Here is a 19,183-nt window from a genome sequence, read left to right on the forward strand (position 1 = left end):
GGGGTTGTTATTTTTTTTAACTTGCAGAAATTCTTTATATTTGCTATATATATATATCCTTTGTGGACTATGTGGATTGCAAATATCTTCTTAAATTCTCTGGTTTTCCTTCTCACTCTCTTAATGATGTCTTTTGATTTACAAAGTTTTTGAGTGAAGTCTTTTTTCTTCACTTTATGACTGGTGTTTTTTGTGTTCTCTTTATGAAGTCTTTATCAATCATAAAATCAGGAAGATATCCTCCCCCTCCCCCTCCCCCGCCCCACCAGGGCATTGTAGTAGATATGAAGGTAGATCATAATTAACTGGAAACTTCAGATATTGCACTCTGAAGTCTAACACCATATTCAGAGAAACTACACTTGCCATAGCCTACTTCTGGTACTGACTGAGTGTGACAGGGACACTAAGGCAGGCCTGCACCTGATAGTGGTGAGACTGCTCTCATAGATGGGCTTGACTGGAGGCCTGAATCCAGGGCTTAACTCAGTTAGAGCCACACTGCAGTCTCATACTCTCTCAGCCAACTCTCCTTCCTTCTCTTCTTGAACAGGTCAGACCAGTATTAGAGGCATAACTCTTCCTGTCTCCCCTGCCTGCTTTTCCATTTGCCTCCAAGGTATTTCTATGCACAATTATTTTGTACTTCAATCTTGTTTTAGGGCTTTGATTCTCAACTGACCCAGATTAATATAGTTATCTTCTAGAATGTTTGCCATTTTACAGTTGAAATTTTGATTTGTGTGTGGTGTAATAGAAGAGACAAAATTTATTTTTCTTCCATGGATATTCAATTGATCTGGCATTCTTTATGGAAAAAGCTGTCCATTCTCTACTGTTCTTCAGTGTTGTCTCTTTCATAAACCAAAGGCCATAAAACTTTGGTCTATATCCACCGAAAGTACCAAAGGTGGGTATTTCTGGACTCACTGTCTACATCAACATGGATGAAAAATGTGACTGAAATAAGGAAGAAATAAAAGACTTCACACATAATTTTATTTATAACCCACATAATAATGGAGCAGGAAATCTGGGTTCACTGATACCACATGGGCAAATCAAATATCATGAAAACATAGTTTAAAATCATGTTCTAAATGTTAGCATGATTTCAAATTAATAAAAAGGTATAGAAACAGGACATAGAACCAAAGCTTATATGAGGTAGAAGAGAATTGTTTCTTTTTTTCCTAAAGAAGTAAAGGAATACCAAATACTTTATTAAATTAAATAATCAGTTCTTCCAGTAAGTATAAAATAAATGAATGGAACCAAATGCAGGAAAACTTTTTAAAAGAAACTAATCATGATAAGTTATTTTTATATGGAACTACAAGACTCTGATGCTGGGAGGGATTGGGGTCAGGAGGAGAAGGGGACGACAGAGGATGAGATGGCTGGATGGCATCACCGACTCAATGGACGTGAGTCTGAGTGAACTCCGGGAGTTGGTGATGGATAGGGAGGCCTGGTGCACTGTGATTAGTGGTGTCGCAAAGAGTTGGACACGACTGAGCGACTGAACCGACTGACTGACTGACTTTTATATGGTAGCATAAAATAATCAGTCAATGGCTATATCTGAAATGGAAAACATAACTTCATTTAAGCTTGGTGTGTCAAGGCATTTCTGTTTATTTGTTGTTGTTGTCCAGTTGCTAAGTTGTGTCCGACTCTTTGCAACCCCAGGCCCTGCAAGGTAACAGGCTCCTCTATCCTCCATTATCTCAGGGAGTTTGCTCAAATCCATGTCCACTGAGTCAATGATGCCAACCAACCATCTCATCTTCTACTGCCTGCCCCGTTATCCTTTTGCCTTCAATCTTTCCCAGCATCAGGGTCTTTTTCAATGAGTTAGCTCTTCGCATCAGGTGGCCAAAGTATTGGGGCTTCAGGTTTAGCATCAGTCCTTCTAATAAATATTTGGTGTTTATTTTCTTTAGGATTGATTGGTTTGATCTCCTTGCAACCTAAGGGACTCTCAAGAGTCTTCTCCAGCACACAATTCAAAAGCATCAATTTTTTGGCATTCAGCATTTTTTATGGTCCAACTCTCACACCCATACATGACTATTGGAAAAACCATAGCTCTGACTGTACGGACCTTTGTCGGCCAAGTGATGTCTCTGCTTTTCAATACAGTCTAGGTTTGTCATAGCTTTCCTTCCAAAGGGCAAGCATCTTTTAATTTCTTGGCAGCAGTATCTTCCCATATTTTGCATTGTTAATTTAATCTATAAATAACCAGGACTCTACTCATATGTCCTATAACATGAATTCTTTTCTTCAGCAATAGCTGACTACTATGACCATGAGTACCCATCTGTGGTTATAGACATACTGAAAATGAAAACAAGTTTCTTAAAAGAAATTCCAAACTTCAAGGCTGACTTTTACTCTTTAAAAAGTCTTTAATGCTTACACATGTGACAAAACAGGCATACAGTGTTTTGCACACTTATATGATCAACTTTTCATGGAACATCTTAAAGAATGTTGTCTCAAAAACAACATTATAGTCATTCAAAGTCCCTTACAGCAATTTTAAAGACAAGGATACACACAAACAGGTTCTTATCAGTAGAAGGTACCTTTGGATTAATGTTAAAGTTCCACCCCCACCAATCCCTGGACCATATTTCTCCCCTATCAGAAGTTTCAGTTCATTACACTGGATGAAGAAAAAAAGTCAAAAAATGCCTTGTATCATCACTGTTATTACTGACTGGCCACTTACACTAAAACAGTCAGCTTTATTGTATAAGATTTATAAATTTCCTTTATCTATTGCTTTATAATATATCTCAAATTATCTGAAAATGTGCAAGAAATATTTTCATGCATAAGATAGAAATAGACAATGTCTTGCCAAAGAGGATAAAAGTTGTTAATATTCTATCTAAAGCAATTTCTTATTTATGCCAAAAAAGATATAAGAAATAGGCACCCTAGGTCTCATCCTCAGCTCTCAAATGAACTTACTCTGTCACATGAGAACAGTTGGGCTAGTTTATACTCCACTCAGCCATGTGTGTGTGTATGTGAGTGTCTGTGTATGTGTGTCTGAAGGTTTGGGGGTTATTTCTCTGCTATTCTTTCCCTCTGTCCCTGTAACCTATTTCCACTAATAATATAATATACTTAAAACAAAAAACATACATAAGGGTATTCAAAATAAGACAAAAACAATCAGAAACTATACGTATGTCTGGTATGTATACGCATGCAATTGAAAGGCATATTAAAAGTTATATATGTATACCTTTATATACAAGGATGAAGACACAAATGTATATATATACATCTATTATATATATATAATATATATTATATATATATATTTTTTTTACTATATATAGAAAATAAGGACTAAAGAAAAGTACAAGTATGAAAACATAGTTACTAAGACCATATATCAAATTAGGCTCTGAACTCTCTGGCAGAAGGGCAACAGAGAAATACAATCACAGGTTTTCATTACTGGACTCAGAGCAACTCATCAAATGATATAAAACACTTTCTCTATCCTTCCCTCTCTCCTTTCTTCTCTCTCTCACAGTTTCAGTGACACACATATACACACATGTATATGATCTCTACAGATATAAACATGCAAGAGTTAAATATACACATTTTTAACTTTTAACCTATTGTATATTTCATATTTATTATTTTCAAAAAGCAAATGAATCTTTGAATAAATTATGTGCGTGAAAGCCTACAAAGCCTGTGGTATCAAAAATGAAAAAAAAAAAAAAAAAAACCAAAAACTGAGTATGAGTAGAAAATACATAGATTCTGAAAATCCACATTGTTTTTAAGTAGAAATGTTCCACATAGCAGTTTTATCTGCCTAGGAACAAGACAGTACTATACTAGAAATGCAGTTTCTTTCTTCTTTTTTTTTTTTTAATAAAGTAACATTTTTATTTTAAGGGGCCTATATGAGGAAGAGTTATAGGAATCATGAAATACATGTTAGAGTAAACTTTTATTTACTCACACATATGCGTCTACACATCCACATGGCACCCTTTTACTATTGTGTTAAATGATATTTGATTTTACATGGGCAACACTGGTAAACATTACCTTCACTATGCAGCTTTCTATTTTGCTTCCAACACTCATTTATTGAAGTTTATTGATGACTAGAATGTTTTGGGGTAAGACCTGAAGGAAAATACTATGTAATATTCTTTGTGTTAACAGTACCAGGTACGAGGTTGGCATGTAACACATTTGGATTGAGAAAACAAAAGAGTAAGTAGTTTATTAAGGAAATCAAGAGACAAAGATTGTCTAAATACCTACTTGAGTTATAAATGTGGGCTCAATCCTAGAGAGTAGGATTTAGAGTGACATCTCTTTCACCTTACACTTAGAGCCAAATGCGAGGTTCCCCATGTACACTTATTCCACCTAAAAATGAAGGATACACTACACATTTTAAGTTGATAGCAACATCAGCCCTTGGATTTGTCTCACTTAGGCCACTTTTTGTCAACTTTCAAATTAGTTGCCATTTATAACAAAGGTGTTTCATATAATATTTGGATTTTGAGCTTCTCTTAAGAAATCAAATGTCTGGCAATGCTGTACCCAGAGTTGCTCAAGACAACAAAAAGTTACACCCAAATGCTGTGGCTCCCCACAAACAGGGCCTGTGCTACCCAGTAACCATATCACTCACTCCTCAGTGTCTGAGACTCAATTCACTTCACCAGTTTATGTTCACTGTGGGGCCACTACAAGCAACTGATTGTGTAAACTCTTCTAGGCACAATCCATTTCCAGTAATGAATCCAAATCTCAATTTTAGTAATTACTAACAGCGCAACCTTGAGCAAGTAATTTATTCTCATGGAGTCTCAATTTCATCACCTATAAAGCTGTGAAAGTAATCCCTTGCCACATCACAGGGTGACTGTGGGAAGGAAATGAAATTATATATGAAAAGGCTTTGTGAACTTCAAAGGCCATGAAAGCCACGTGTATATAAACTACTATTTTTATTTTATTATTAGTTTTAATAGGTTAAATAGCGATCATCTTTAAACTATGATATATTCTAAACAAAACTGAAACTTCTTAGATTAATAGGCAAGAAAAGAAACTACAAAGGTTAACAGTGTCTTAGATGTACAATTAAAAACTGATAAACCTTAGAAGCAAGCAGAGAATAGATCATCAGATTTCACATTAGTTTTGTTCAATCCACCTGTGCTAAAATAATTTAATCAAATTATTTCATTAAAAGAGCAAGCAGCATATGTAGTATTTTCATTAATTATTCCCAACTTATCTATATAATAAATATTGGTCTTATGCATGAAATATTAAAAATATAGGGCTTCCCTGATGGCTCAGTGGTAAAGAACCCTCCTTCCAATGTAGGAGATACAGGTTCAATCCCTGGGTTGGGAGGATCCCCTGGAGAAGGAAACGGAAATCCACTCCAGTATTCTTGCCTGGGAAATTCCATGGACAGAGGAGCTTGGCGGCCTGCAGTCCATGGGATCACAAAAGAGTTAGATATGACTAAGTGACTAAGCAAATTAATAATATATCTTAAACACATTTAATTGTAAAGTGTCTTAAGGAAAAGTAACTAAGCTTAAAGAAATGCTATAATAAAGATTTATAGAATTAAAATTTAAATATCACTCTTACCTAAAATTTTATAGTAAAAATCATTAATTGTAAATGTATTTTTATATTCTTTATTGTTCTTATTTTTATCTCAAATTCTCCTTTGAATATGAGTGTGTGTGTATTCAGTTTTTAAAATGAGAACTTCTATTTCTGAATAAATTTTCAAAAAATCATTTCTATTCACAGCATATAGGTGCAAATTTCAGTTGTGTGCTTTCCTCCTTTAGAGTTCCACATCTCTTATTAACTTTATCTTGCTTAATGATGATAATGGTTACTCAAGTTTGAATCCTTCATGGCTTGTGCTAAAGATGTTTGATATTATATTCATACTATCATAAACAATATGCAAAAATACTATGCTGTCATATATAAATATATTTCTATACAAAAATAGATTTTCCATTGGTCAATTTTTTCATAACTGAATATATGTCACTGGGGTACCTCATTTACTTAATGAACTTTATTAACTTGATCAAAATCCATTGCTAGAGTGAACCCTTTAGTTTCATATAACAACAAATCTCTTGCACTTTTTTCCTCTGGATCTCTACCAAGTTTTGGCAAGCATGATCATAACTTCAACTTTCAGACATAAAAAAGATGTTTTTCATTTTCTCCATAGTTTACTATGATAGATTCCTATTAGGTGTACCATTAAAACATACTGAATGCTAGGATGCAAGCAGCTTACTTTTGTGTTTATCTATTAGCCATAATAATTACCATTCTGAGTGCCTATCTTGAGCAGACTTATATACCAAGTGACTGAATCCTTGCCGTAACCCTATACATATTGTAACATTAGTTTACAACTGAGATAAACGAAACTAAGGAAGGTGAAGTAACTTGATCATTGCCTCACACCCCATAAGTAAGTGGCAGAGACAGAATTACAACCCAAGTCTTTTCAGATCCCAAAGCCCCAGTGCTTCCCAAGCAACTGCTTTCAAACTGTTTCCATTGTCTTCAGAGGTGAATAAATTCCCTAAGAAACTGATAATAGTCATAGATCCTTATATAAATAGTGGATGTTGAAAAAAATCTCTAAAGATTTATGAGCCCATTTTGAAGGCAGTATAAATTATGTGAGTTGAAATAAAACCCCCTAAAGATGACAGGATTCAATGATTGACATGTGCTTCATTATCATTATTTACAAGTAAGATATACTACAAACTAACATTTATATTTCTCTCAATTCATTTATTTAATTAAAAATAGGAAGAAGTACTTTTTTAAAAGAAAACCATTTTTATATCCTATTTAATTTTTGTGACAATTTGAATCTCATTTTGTAAAATAAACCCCAAAATTATATTGATTTTCCTATATTTCGTCTTCAATGCATTTTGTATATCTATTCATGAATTAAGAAAAACTAAAGCTTAATTAAAGTATCTTGCATTTTTTAATGTTACACATAATTTTTTAATGAAATATACAAATGTTTACACAAATAGTAAACTAATGACATTTTTCAGGATTATATATTCAGAACACAAATTCTGAAATTCAAAGCCAAAAGACTGACATGTGAGATTGGTCCTGAAGGCTTGTTTCTCCTTTTAAGCCTACATATTCCAGTTTAATCCAGAGTTGGTAACCAAGGGAAAGTATAGGTTTTAGAAATAAATATCTATAAGATTTATTTTATTTTATTCATTTGGTCAAGGATCCATTCATTCTTTATATATGTACATGTATATACACGTATATGTATATATACTCTACTTCACACCAAAAAATGATTAGTGGCTCCAGATTCCTCAGTTCCTCATGTTAACAGGCATGCAGACAATCAGGTTGCTAAAATGAAAAGTAGTTACTGAGATTGAATATTAAACTTATCTCTGAGCCTCCTTGTAGCCAACAACAACAAAAACAGACAATGATGCTGAATTCTTTACAGCAACAACTACATTTTCAGTTTGTCAGAATAACTGAAAATATTTCTCATATTTCTATAACTTTTAACACTACAACATTTTTCATGGTTACTGATAATTTCACACAAAATTATTTCATACATGCAGACAATATTTAATGATATATATATAGGTAATGTTTAAAAGTTATTAGAAGTGTCAACATTAATGCAAAAATACTGCCACAAATATTTTGGAACTGTTCTAATTTAACAGTGATGGGTTAAATTCACTTCTATTTGGTTCAGAATTCTATTTGATTCTGAATGCCCCAGACTAGATTATTACACTCTGTGATTTATAACCACATAAATATAATGCATCTGAGTGAAGATGAGCCAACAATAATTAACTGTCTATTAGTTTTTCGCCTTTGAGATGTGGTTCAGTCAGTTCAGTTCAGTTCAGTTCAGTCGGTCAGTCATGTATGACTCTTTGCAACCCCATGAATCGCAGCAGGCCAGGCCACCCTGTCCATCACCAACTCCCGAAGTTCACCCAGACTCACGTCCATCGAGTCAGTGATGCCATCCAGCCATCTCATCCGCTGTCGTCCCCTTCTCCTCCTTCCCCCAATCCCTCCCAGCATCAGAGTCTTTTCCAATGAGTCAGCTCTTCGCATGAGGTGGCCAAAGTACTGGAGTTTCAGCTTTAGCATCATTCCTTCCAAAGAAATCCCAGGGCTGATCTCCTTCAGAATGGGCTGGTTGGATCTCCCTGCAGTCCAAGGGACTCTCAAGAGTCTTCTCCAACACCACAGTTCAAAAGCATCAAATCTTCGGTGCTCAGCCTTCTTCACAGTCCAACTCTCACATCCATACATGACCACAGGAAAAACCATAGTCTTGACCAGATGGAACTTTGTTGGCAAAGTAATGTCTCTGCTTTTCAATATGCTATCTAGTTTGGTCATAACTTTCCTTTCAAGGAGTAAGCGTCTTTTAATTTCATGGCTGCAGTCACCATCTGCAGTGATTTTGGAGCCCAGAAAAATAAAGTCTGACCCTGTTTCCACTGTTTCCCCATCTATTTCCCATGAAGTGATGGGACCAGATGCCATGATCTTCGTCTTCTGAATGTTGAGCTTTAAGCCAACTTTTTCATTCTCCACTTTCACTTTCATCAAGAGGCTTTTTAGTTCCTCTTCACTTTCTGCCATAAATAGTAAACACCATACCAGGGTATTTTAGTAGGGAAAAAAAAAACAGAAGAGAATCAAAAGGCAATTTCTGCCAAAGGTTGAGAAGTTATTGGAAAGGTGAGAATGCTTGGTTTACTATGTGCACTGCTAGCAGGAATACAAAATGGTGCTGAAGATATGGAAAATAGTATAGTAGCTCCTCAAAAGATTAAATATATGATTACCATATGATCCAGCAGTTCCAGTTCAAAAGAACTGAAAGCAGGGCTCCAACAGATATTTGTATGCCAATCTCTTAGGAGCATTATTCACAATAGCCAAAAGCTAGAAAAAACCCAAATGTCCCATCAGTGGATAAACAAAGTGTTGTACATATAGATATGGTGGAATATTATTCAGTCCTAAAAAGTAATGAAGCTCTGAAACATGTTATGATATGGTTGAAGTTTGAAGGCAATAAACCAGACACAAAAGGAAAAATAATGTATGATTATACTCAAATGATGGAGAAGGCAATGGCACCCACTCCAGTACTCTTGCCTGAAAAATCCCATGGATGGAAGAGCCTGGTAGGCTGCAGTCCATGGGGTCACTAAGGGTCGGACACTACTGAGCGACTTCACTTTCACTTCTCACTTTCACGCACTGGAGAAGGAAATGGCAACCCACACGTGTTCTTGCCTGGAGAATCCCAGGGATGGGGGAGCCTGGTGGGCTGCCGTCTATGGGGTTGCACAGAGTCAGACACGACTGATGCAACTTAGCAGCAGCAGCAGCATACTTAAATGAGGGGCTAGAATAAATTTACATAGACAGAAACTAGGATGGTGGTGTCAGGAGATGGGGAAGAGGGAATTGAAAGTTACTGCTTAAAAATTCCAGTTATGGGATATGAAAAATTCTGAGATGGATGGTAGTGGTGATTGCACAGAAATACAAATATATTTAATATCACAGAACAGCACACTCCTAAATAGCTAAAACGGCAAATTTTATGTCATATATGTTTTTCTACAATTTAAGAAGAAATTAAAAAAGAAGACTTGCTCTTCTAATGTACTTTTTTGTTTATATTAATTTTAATTCATCATTCACTAGCTTTGAAAGTATCATTTAATTTTGTGTTCCTTTGACCACACCAGAAAGCAAAATAAAGGCAAAATTCCTACCTTTTATTTTCTATTGCATTTCTATTTCTATTGTATATTTCCCAATCACACAACATTGCTGTGGTTCTCAAACCTGAACTTAATTGAAAAATACAGAGTCTGAGGCCACATAGGGATTATAGAATCAGAATTTTTGAAGAGTCCTACTCAAGAATTTTTTTTTTTAACTCGCCAATAATTCTGATCATAAACCTCACTGGGAATCTCTTTACTTTTTTTCCTTGGTGTGTGGTCTTAGCTGACTGTTGACAGAAACTGATTTTTCAGAGCTGTGGAGATACCATAATCTCTTTCATTAAGAAATAAACACATTTAGGAATTGGAAATGTTTCTAAGATTGTGCCCAGAGTAACATAACATGAAAGCATTCACGGTCTTTCATCCACTATCTAGGGTCTTGTGGTTAGCAAAAAGAAATAATATATTCATTCTACACCTAAGGCCTTTATAAGAACACAGCATGATTCCAGAAACTCTAATACTCTCCATTGATCCATAAAATTTGATGGCAGTATCATTATGAATCCATCCTAAACTGTAATTCTCTTTAATATATGCATGAATTATATATTCCAATCACAGCATATAAAGTTGAAACTCACTTAGGCTGATATTGGAAAATATACTTATTTAATAATGATGTCCTTACCAGAAAAATATGTTTAAGTTGATCCAAGATCTTCCAATATATTTGTTTTAAAAATGTAGAAAAACAAGTTAACTTCAAAATTTCTAAGGTACATAAGTATCTTTATAAGGGAAAAGTATTACCAATTACATGGGCATAGACTCTGAAGCTTCTTCTCTGAACCCATTGTCACATAAACAGCAAATGCATTGTCTTCATACACAACTCTGAGCAAGTCATTCTTATAATCAAAACAACATGAACAAAAGTTTCAATTTTTCTGGCCTTTCGCCTGTTAATACAAAGCTCAAACTCCACTGGGCTAGCATTAAGGTCACTTAGTCTAGCTTAGTCTAGCATTAAGGCCACTAGTCTATGACCACAAATATTTTAGGGACTGTATTAGCCACACTGTTTCAGTTGTTTTTCACCACAGAGTCAAATTTATAAGACACAAGAGACTGAAATGGGCTCTCAGTGCTGTCACACCCAGCTCTGTTACCCCGTGGACTATAACCCACCAGGCTCCTCTATCCGTGGAGTTTTCAAGACAAGAATATTGGAGTGGGTTTCCATTTCCTTCTCCAGGGGATCTTTCTGACCCCAGGGCTACATCTCCTACATTGGCAGGCAGATTCTTTACCACTGCACCCCTGGGAAACCCTTGCAATGAGTTCTATTCTTCAGGTATTCCTTCCTTTGTGTGGCACTCAGTTAAATCTAGATTACCCCTGTACCTTCCTATGTGCTGCCCAACACTGCAGCTCTTTATCAGTATGAAGAGCTTGGCCCTGGAGCTGGAGCCTCTCTCTTTTCAATCAAGGAATGACCAAGGGCTTCTTGCTTTATAATCCAGCCTCTATGTGAGGCAGGGTGTGAGAGAAGGCACCCCCTCCTTCCACTAGTTTCTTAATGGCAAAGAAAGTGGTCCCATCAGGATGTCCAGTCCCAACTCTTATCTCAGGTCTCCTGGGATCTCTTTTAGAAATGTAACCTGCAAACACAATCTTTCAAGCGAGCATAAAAATTTAAACCAAGAAGTATTTTCAACAGAGAATTTATGGGTGCCATTTGTTCCATTATATTTTTGCAGACATGTAGTAAGTCTGAGAAATACAAGTATCTCAGTCAATCTTGCTTGCAAACAACAGATACAATTTTTAAAATTCTAGCTGTATCCCATAGAGGACAGAAAAATCATTATATTCAGGACCCACTTGGGGGATATTACAGAGGTCTCCTATTGTAGCAATTAACCTTCCCCAAAGCAGTTCATACTGTTTTTCTTGAGCTGCAGTCATTGTGGACTCATATATGTTTCTTCTTAAACAGACTTACACCTTCCCAACTGCATGCTTACATTCACTCAAGCTTATTAAGATCATTTTAAGTGGATCTCTTTGGTTAAAACTAGAACAAATTTGAAACAGAACGAAATAGAACTGTATCGTGAACTAATATGATGGTAACCATCAATTTAATACATTTCCATAAACAGAGCTAAATGGAAGTCTGTACTGTCTGTCACAGAATAAAAGAAATATAACATCTTTCCAGCCCTGGTCCTGTCTTCTTTCCATGTATTCTTATTATGTATTCCATTTGCTTTAACTGCTGTTAGATTCAAGTTCTACAATCATTATGCCTTCTGTGACTTCACTGTTATAGCTAAATAGCAACTTGATATAATAAGCTTTAGATATGAAGCACTTGAAGTTGCTTTTTTATTTTGATTATGCATGATCCTGATTAGTATCTCCAAAGGCAGTCCATAGCAAGGAAACAGAATTACTATACAACAAATTTCTAATATTCCAAAGTCAACACTGTGGTCATTTTCTCTTTCCCTTCAAATTATGTCAGTTTCTATGAGAAGCCCAGCCTTTGATCAGGCCATATAAAAATAATCTGGGGGGCATTGCCTACTAAGAGATATCATAGATAGCGGTGATAAGCTCCTCAGACACATTCTACCAGGCCTCCCTGGGACTACATAGCCTTTGAGGCTTGGAGACACTATGAATCCCTCCTCTGAAGCAATGCTAAAGAGGAACTAATTCTCCCTTTTCTGCTGAGTACAATGCAGGGCACATTTGCCTACTTGAGAGGCAGATAAGAGGCAGGGACTAAGAATGGGGTTTGAAAGCCAAGATTTCAGTATCATTCAGGCGATACTGATGGGGACCCTTGATGGAGATGTGCTCCGGGGCCTTGACATTTTGACATTTCTAGACTAAATCAGACTGTGTACCAATCTCTTCCTGCACTGACACAATTTTAAAGTTACAAGGAAAAAGCCAACGTTGAGAACAGGCTACAAAAGGACAGTCTGAGAGGTATGGAGGGATGTTAAGTACATATACTTCAGGACTTCTGAAAACCACTTACCTAGCATAAGCTCAAGATGGAAATGCAATAATATGAATTTTAACTAACTGTAAGAACTGTCAAAATTCCAAAGTCAATTGAAGAACTTTTGGAAATAGGTACAGGACTCCTTATCAGAAGGGAAAAAATAAAAGGCAAAAAGAACAATCTGAAGCCAGTAAAGTGAAAGTGAAAAAAAAGTGAAATGTTAGTCTCTCATTCACTGCCTACTCTTTGTGACCCCATGGACTGTAGCCCACCAGGCTCCTCTGTCCATAGGATTCTCCATATAAGAATACTAAAGTGGCTTGCCATTTCCTTCTCCATGGGATCTTCCTGACCCAGGGATCGAACCAGGGTCTCCCACCTCGTTGGCCGATTCTTTACTGTCTGAAGTACCATGGAAGCCGAAGCCAGTTTGAAAAAAAAAAACAAACAAACACAAAAATTGCCGAGTATCTAAATAGTACAGGAAGACATGACTGTATTACAGCAGAGGGCAAAAACAGATGTTTCATAATTACACCAATTCCAAAATCTCCAAAAGAAGCAAAATGAACAAAGGAGGAAAAATCATGTTTAATGAAGCAAAAGTACTAAAATATATTTTTATCAAGCACGAATAAATTAACCTTCCCCTTCCTAAATGTTTATTAGAAAAATAATTCATGTGGAACAAATTCTTTCACTAACATTTCTGAATATTGTGTTAATATGCAAAGCATATTTTTATGGTTACCTTTAATAAGTCTATAATTTGATATTCTCACATAGTCTCCTTAATTGTTTATGCTGATACTGTTAACAAAGTATTAACAGCTTTTTTAAAGACTGATCTTCTTCTGTAATCTCTCCTAGTGCCATAGTCATAATTTGGTTCATGCTATTTTCTGTGTAGAAATGCCCTTTACCTTCTTCCTTCCTCTTTAACTCCTATCTCCAGTCTCAGACCCTTGTGGCTCAGCTTGTAAAGAATCCACCTGCAATGCAGGAGACCTGGGTTCGATCCCTGGGTTGGGAAGATCCCCAGAAGAAGGGAAAGGCTACCCACTTCAGTATTCTGGAGAATTCCATGGACTGTATAGTCAAGGTGGTTGCAAAGAGTCAGACATGACTGAGTACCTTTCACTTCACTTCACTTTCAGCCTCAGATTAGATACATCACTTTTTTTAGTCTTCCTTGACAACCCCACTCAGAGTTAGGGTCCTTTGTCCCATAGCTTCTCATATGTACTTCTATTATATTAACAATGAAGCACTATAGTATAAAATTGTTCTTTACTAAATTCTTTCTTCACATTAAAATAAAAAACCTTTCTTATTCTTTTTATCTCCAGGGCCTATCAAAGTTCTTGATATATATCAACTGGACATTCATAATTATCTACTGAATGAAGGACATGCAGAAAGGTCCTAAAATCTTTCTGTTGTGATTAAAATCACGTAATAAGCTTACATTGTATGTTTTAATAAGCAAAACCAGAGCAAATATTTTTATTTAGATTCTATGTTCATGGCAATAAAAGGCAGCTTGTTGGAAGGTGTGAAATTCAATTATCACATTGTTACTGTGATACCATTTGAAAACACAACTTAGTACATTAATATACACTTTACTGATACTTATTTCTTTATCTTAAAATAAAGAAATATGAGTACTTTGTTTAGTAATTTTACAAAAACTACCCATTTTGATTGTTTCTGACATATTACTTATAAAAGAATCACCAAGATGAAACATTTACGTGTTCAAAAGATTACAAACATTTGGAAATGTGTATAAAATATTTTGCAACAAGGCCATATATGATCTGAAAAAATAAAATAGCATTGGCAAAGGAAATCAAACAACACTCAGCTTTATTATTATATCCTGAAATAAACATACATATAAGATACATACATATGTGCATTCATATATTTCTATAAATCAAAACTGAGATCAAAGTGAGTATATAGTTTTGTATTTTTAACATACCATTATATTGTGAATACTTCCTCTGTCATAAACTAACCTCCCAATGGCTTCCCAGGTGGCACTAATGGTAGGGAATCTGCCTGCCAGTGTAAGAGGTGCAGGAGACTTGGGTTCAATTCTTGGATCGGGAACATCTCCTGGAGGAGGCAATGGCAACCCACTCCAGTATTCTTGCCTGGAAAATTTCATGGACAGTGGAGCCTTGCAGGCTACAGACCATGGGGTCTTGAAGAGCTGGATATGACTAAGCACACACATGAACTAATCTCATAAAATATTAAAATTGTTTAAGTTCCATATGTGGATATGGGGCTTCCCTGGTAGTGCAGTTAGTTAAGAATCTGCCTGCAATGCAGGAGACCCTGGTTCAATTCCTGGGTTGGGAAGATCCAATGGAGAAGGGATAGGCTACCCACTGCAGTATTCTTGAGCTTCCCTGGTGGCTCAGCTGGTACAGAATCTGCCTGTAATGCAGGAGACCCCGGTTCAATTTCTGGGCTGGGAAGATCCACTGGAGAAGGGAAAGGCTACCCACTCCAGTATTCTGGCTGGAGAATTCCATGGACTGTATAGTCCATGGGGTCTCAGAGTCAGACATGACTGAGCGACTTTCACATTTCATGTGGATATGCTGTAAATTATTTAACTATTCTCTATCCTTGGAAATACAGTCCATGGAGAGTTGGTGACGGACAGAGAAGGCTGGTGTGCTGCAGTCCATGTGCTGTCAAGAGTCTGGCATGACTGAACTGAACTGATCCTTGGAAATGGGCTTCCCAGGTGGCTCAGTAGTAAAGTATCCACCTACCAAGCAGGAAACACAGATTTGATCCCTGGGTTGGGAAGATATCCTAGAGGAGGAAATTACAGGTTACTGCAGTATTCTTGTCTGGAAAATCCCATGGATAGAGGAGCCTAATGGGCTACAGTCTACAGTCTCAAAGAGTCGAACACAACTGAATGTGAGCATCCATGGGAACTCTTTACAAATATATTCTTCAATGAACATTATGCATAAATTTTGTGTTCCTTTCTGATTATTTAGGCTGAGAAATTGGTTTTCTCGCTGTTTTCTGTTTTCTTAACATTTGGGTATTTTTTTCAGCTATTTTTTTTACATAAAAATAAAATTACTTCAATGTGAAAAAAATAACATTTGCAATTCAATATTGTGCTGGTTGTTTTTTAGTTATGGCATTTATATTACAGACAGTAAATGGAATGATTTTAAATCACAGAAATTTATGGCAACAGAATTCTGAGATATTATTTAGATCATTTTGTCTTTGAATATCCATTCTTTCAGATCTCATCTGAGAGTGTTATCACCAGGTAAGTCTTCCTAAAGAGACGGTAAATAACCTACTTAGTTTAAATAAACCCAATTAATGGCTAATAGCATAAAATAAGCAGATAGTGCTAAAAAAAAGTTCAAATAACTATTAGTGAGGCATTTTCAAAGTTACAGAAAAGAAGCAAATGTCATCTTGCATTTAAAAGTTGCAATTCAGGTAATTTTTAATTATTCTGAATTTAAGAGTGATATAGGATTACTATAATCCAGTCTCCACATGATGCCAATGATTTTACACCTGTTCTTCAAAATGTATTGCCATGAAATAGAACATGCACTGGACTTAAAATACCATTATACACAAAAGAATTAATATAGAAAATTTCAAATGTTTACATGTTCAAAAGATCAATGACTCCTAGGACATGAGTATGAAAAAAAAATTTGCAAACAAGGTCATATTCTTGCCAATATTGTTTAAAATATCAAAGTAGTAAAAACAGAGGAAATAAAATATAGTTTAATTTTATAAAATTCTGATAATTAAAAACTTTAAAAGTGATTAAACTCCCAAGTAAATATAGAAATATTGTGTGATCCTGTAACAATTTGAAATACTAGTGGTAAAGTATCCATCTGCCAATGCAGGAGCAACAGGAGACGTGGGTTTGATTCTGGGTTGGGAAGATCCCATGGAAGAGGAAATGGCAACCCACTCCAGTATTCTAGCCTGGAGAATCCCATGGACAGAGAAGCCTGGTGGGTTACAGTCCATAGGGTCGCAAGGTGTTGGACACAACTGAGCACACACACACATTATAAATACTGTCAAATATATGTTCACATTATGTCCAGAAAAATGGTAAAAATTATTTTAATAAGGAGTAAAAAGTAGAAAAAGTAAGACTCAATCACTTATTAAAAATATATTTCCATAATAAGGAAATTAATGTGAAAATCACAACTAATTTCATTTTCTATTTATTGGTCCAACTTGGCTTACTTTATAGACCAAAGTAATGAGCACCTTGAAAAAGAGGAATTTTGCAGTTACAATTGGGAAACCATCATAACTACCATCCAAAAGCAAGTAAATTATGAATAACATTATGAATAAGAGTATTTGAAACTAGAACTAGTCCTATTCATAATGGACTTTTCATGCATCAAAGTTTAATTATTCAACTGAATAGAAGCTGATTTTAAAATATTGGCATGCAGGCCCAAACGCCATCAACCAGCACTATTACTATGAATAATAGTATGCAACTCTACAAATCTGCTGTCTTATATTTACCAGATAGTATTTTAAAACTAAACAGAATACTGACACACAAGATTTGTGCAGGTGGAGGCTAATACAAAGCCTTCAATAGAACATGATCTTTTGGGATCATAAACTACTTATGGTTTGTAAAATTCAAAGGGAGAGAGGGAACAGAAAAAAAACACTAATATTACCTGGGTGCCTTCTATGATACATATAGAAATAGAATCTATTACCAAAAATCAACAGCTAAACGTCTATATATTATGCAACTTGTGAAAGAAGTGTTAGTTGCTCAGTCATGTCCAACTCTTTGAGACCCCATGGACTTAGCCCCCTAGGCTCCTCTGTCCACGGAATTTCCTAGGCAAGAATACTGGAATGAGTTGCCATCTCCTTCTCCAGGGGATTTTCCCAACCCAGGGATCAAACCTGGGTCTCCTTCATTGCAGGCAGATTCTTTACCATCTAAACTACCAGGGAAGCCATTATGTAACTTAAGATCTTTAAATCATCTGTAAGTAGTAAATATTTATTTGTTGACACCAAAATGTAAGTTCCAGATCATTACACCCATCATTTAACTTAATCCTTGCAGTTACTCAATTAAATTAGTGTACCTACTTGTACTTTCCAATTTTCTGGGATTCAGGGAAACTGAGTCCCAGAACACTGGGCAATTTATCTAGAATCATACTAGCAAGTAACAGAGTTAAACACAGATCATTCTAGTGCCAGGTCTCTGCTTTTATCAAGCATCCCACCGCCTACCATATGGAAAAGCATGCACTTGGCATGACTCTTTATTTAATGATAAATGATGACCAGAGTCTCAAAGGAAACACTTTTCTGGTGTATATAGCATGAGGATTCAGTAGCCAATCACTTCAAATCAAACCTCCAAATCTAGTCTTTCACTGAGGAAACCCTGGCTTCTGAGGGAAAGACAGCCAATCCCAAAGTAATTTGCCTCTATAAGGAAGTAGTCTATTACCTTGCCCTAAATAATGCAGTATTCAGTTATTACTTCCTGCCAGAGTGACAGTTTAAGCACAAGGCATTAAAAAACTGTTTTCTCCTGTTCTAGCTATCTGTTATTTATTGCTTCATACACCACTTGTCTGAAAGTGATGGATAAATATTTGAAGGGAAAGATGCATCATTCTGGATGCTCCATGAAATTCAAGATGGATAAAAGTCAATGTTTCAGGCTCATCTACTTCCAGCTTTCTTTCTATAATGAGGTAAAAACAAGCTTTAAGTGTGTTTAAAGACTCTTCTAGTTTAAAAAAGAAAGAAAAAGAAAAATAGCTTTATCAGTTTCTGTATCAAGTTCTAAAAGATAGTTTCTATTCCAATATGCTAAAGATTATTTTTCCAATTTTGGGAAAAATAAATGTACCTGAAACAATTAAATTGTCTTTCTGACTACAAGATTTTGAGATTATGACTCATTCTTTGGATTATGTTTTCACATAACAAAAAGAAAAGTAACCAAATACTGGCACAACCCACATAGTCACAGGCTACTTCTGTGATGAGAGTGAAACTCACAGCTGCACATAAAAGATCTTTAATTATGGCTGATTTGCATTGTTGAATGGCAGAAACCAATACAACATTGTAAAGCAATTTTCCTCCAATTAAAAAATTTTTTTAAATTCTTAAAACCAAGATTAATGTATTTATAATACTACTTGCAAATACTCTTAAACACTGCTGTACTTTAGCCAGCAACTGTGCTAAGATT

General features: G+C 35.6%; 1 protein-coding gene across 5 annotated transcripts in view; it reads right to left on the minus strand.

The window, feature by feature from the left end:
• Positions 1-19,183, minus strand: part of NAALADL2 (N-acetylated alpha-linked acidic dipeptidase like 2) — a 1,562,846-nt gene that overhangs the window by 1,353,898 nt on the left and 189,765 nt on the right. The gene's annotated exons all lie outside the window — the stretch shown is intronic.

This window comes from Bos taurus, chromosome 1 (genome assembly GCF_002263795.3).
Source record: "Bos taurus isolate L1 Dominette 01449 registration number 42190680 breed Hereford chromosome 1, ARS-UCD2.0, whole genome shotgun sequence".
Taxonomy (NCBI): Eukaryota; Metazoa; Chordata; class Mammalia; order Artiodactyla; family Bovidae; genus Bos; species Bos taurus.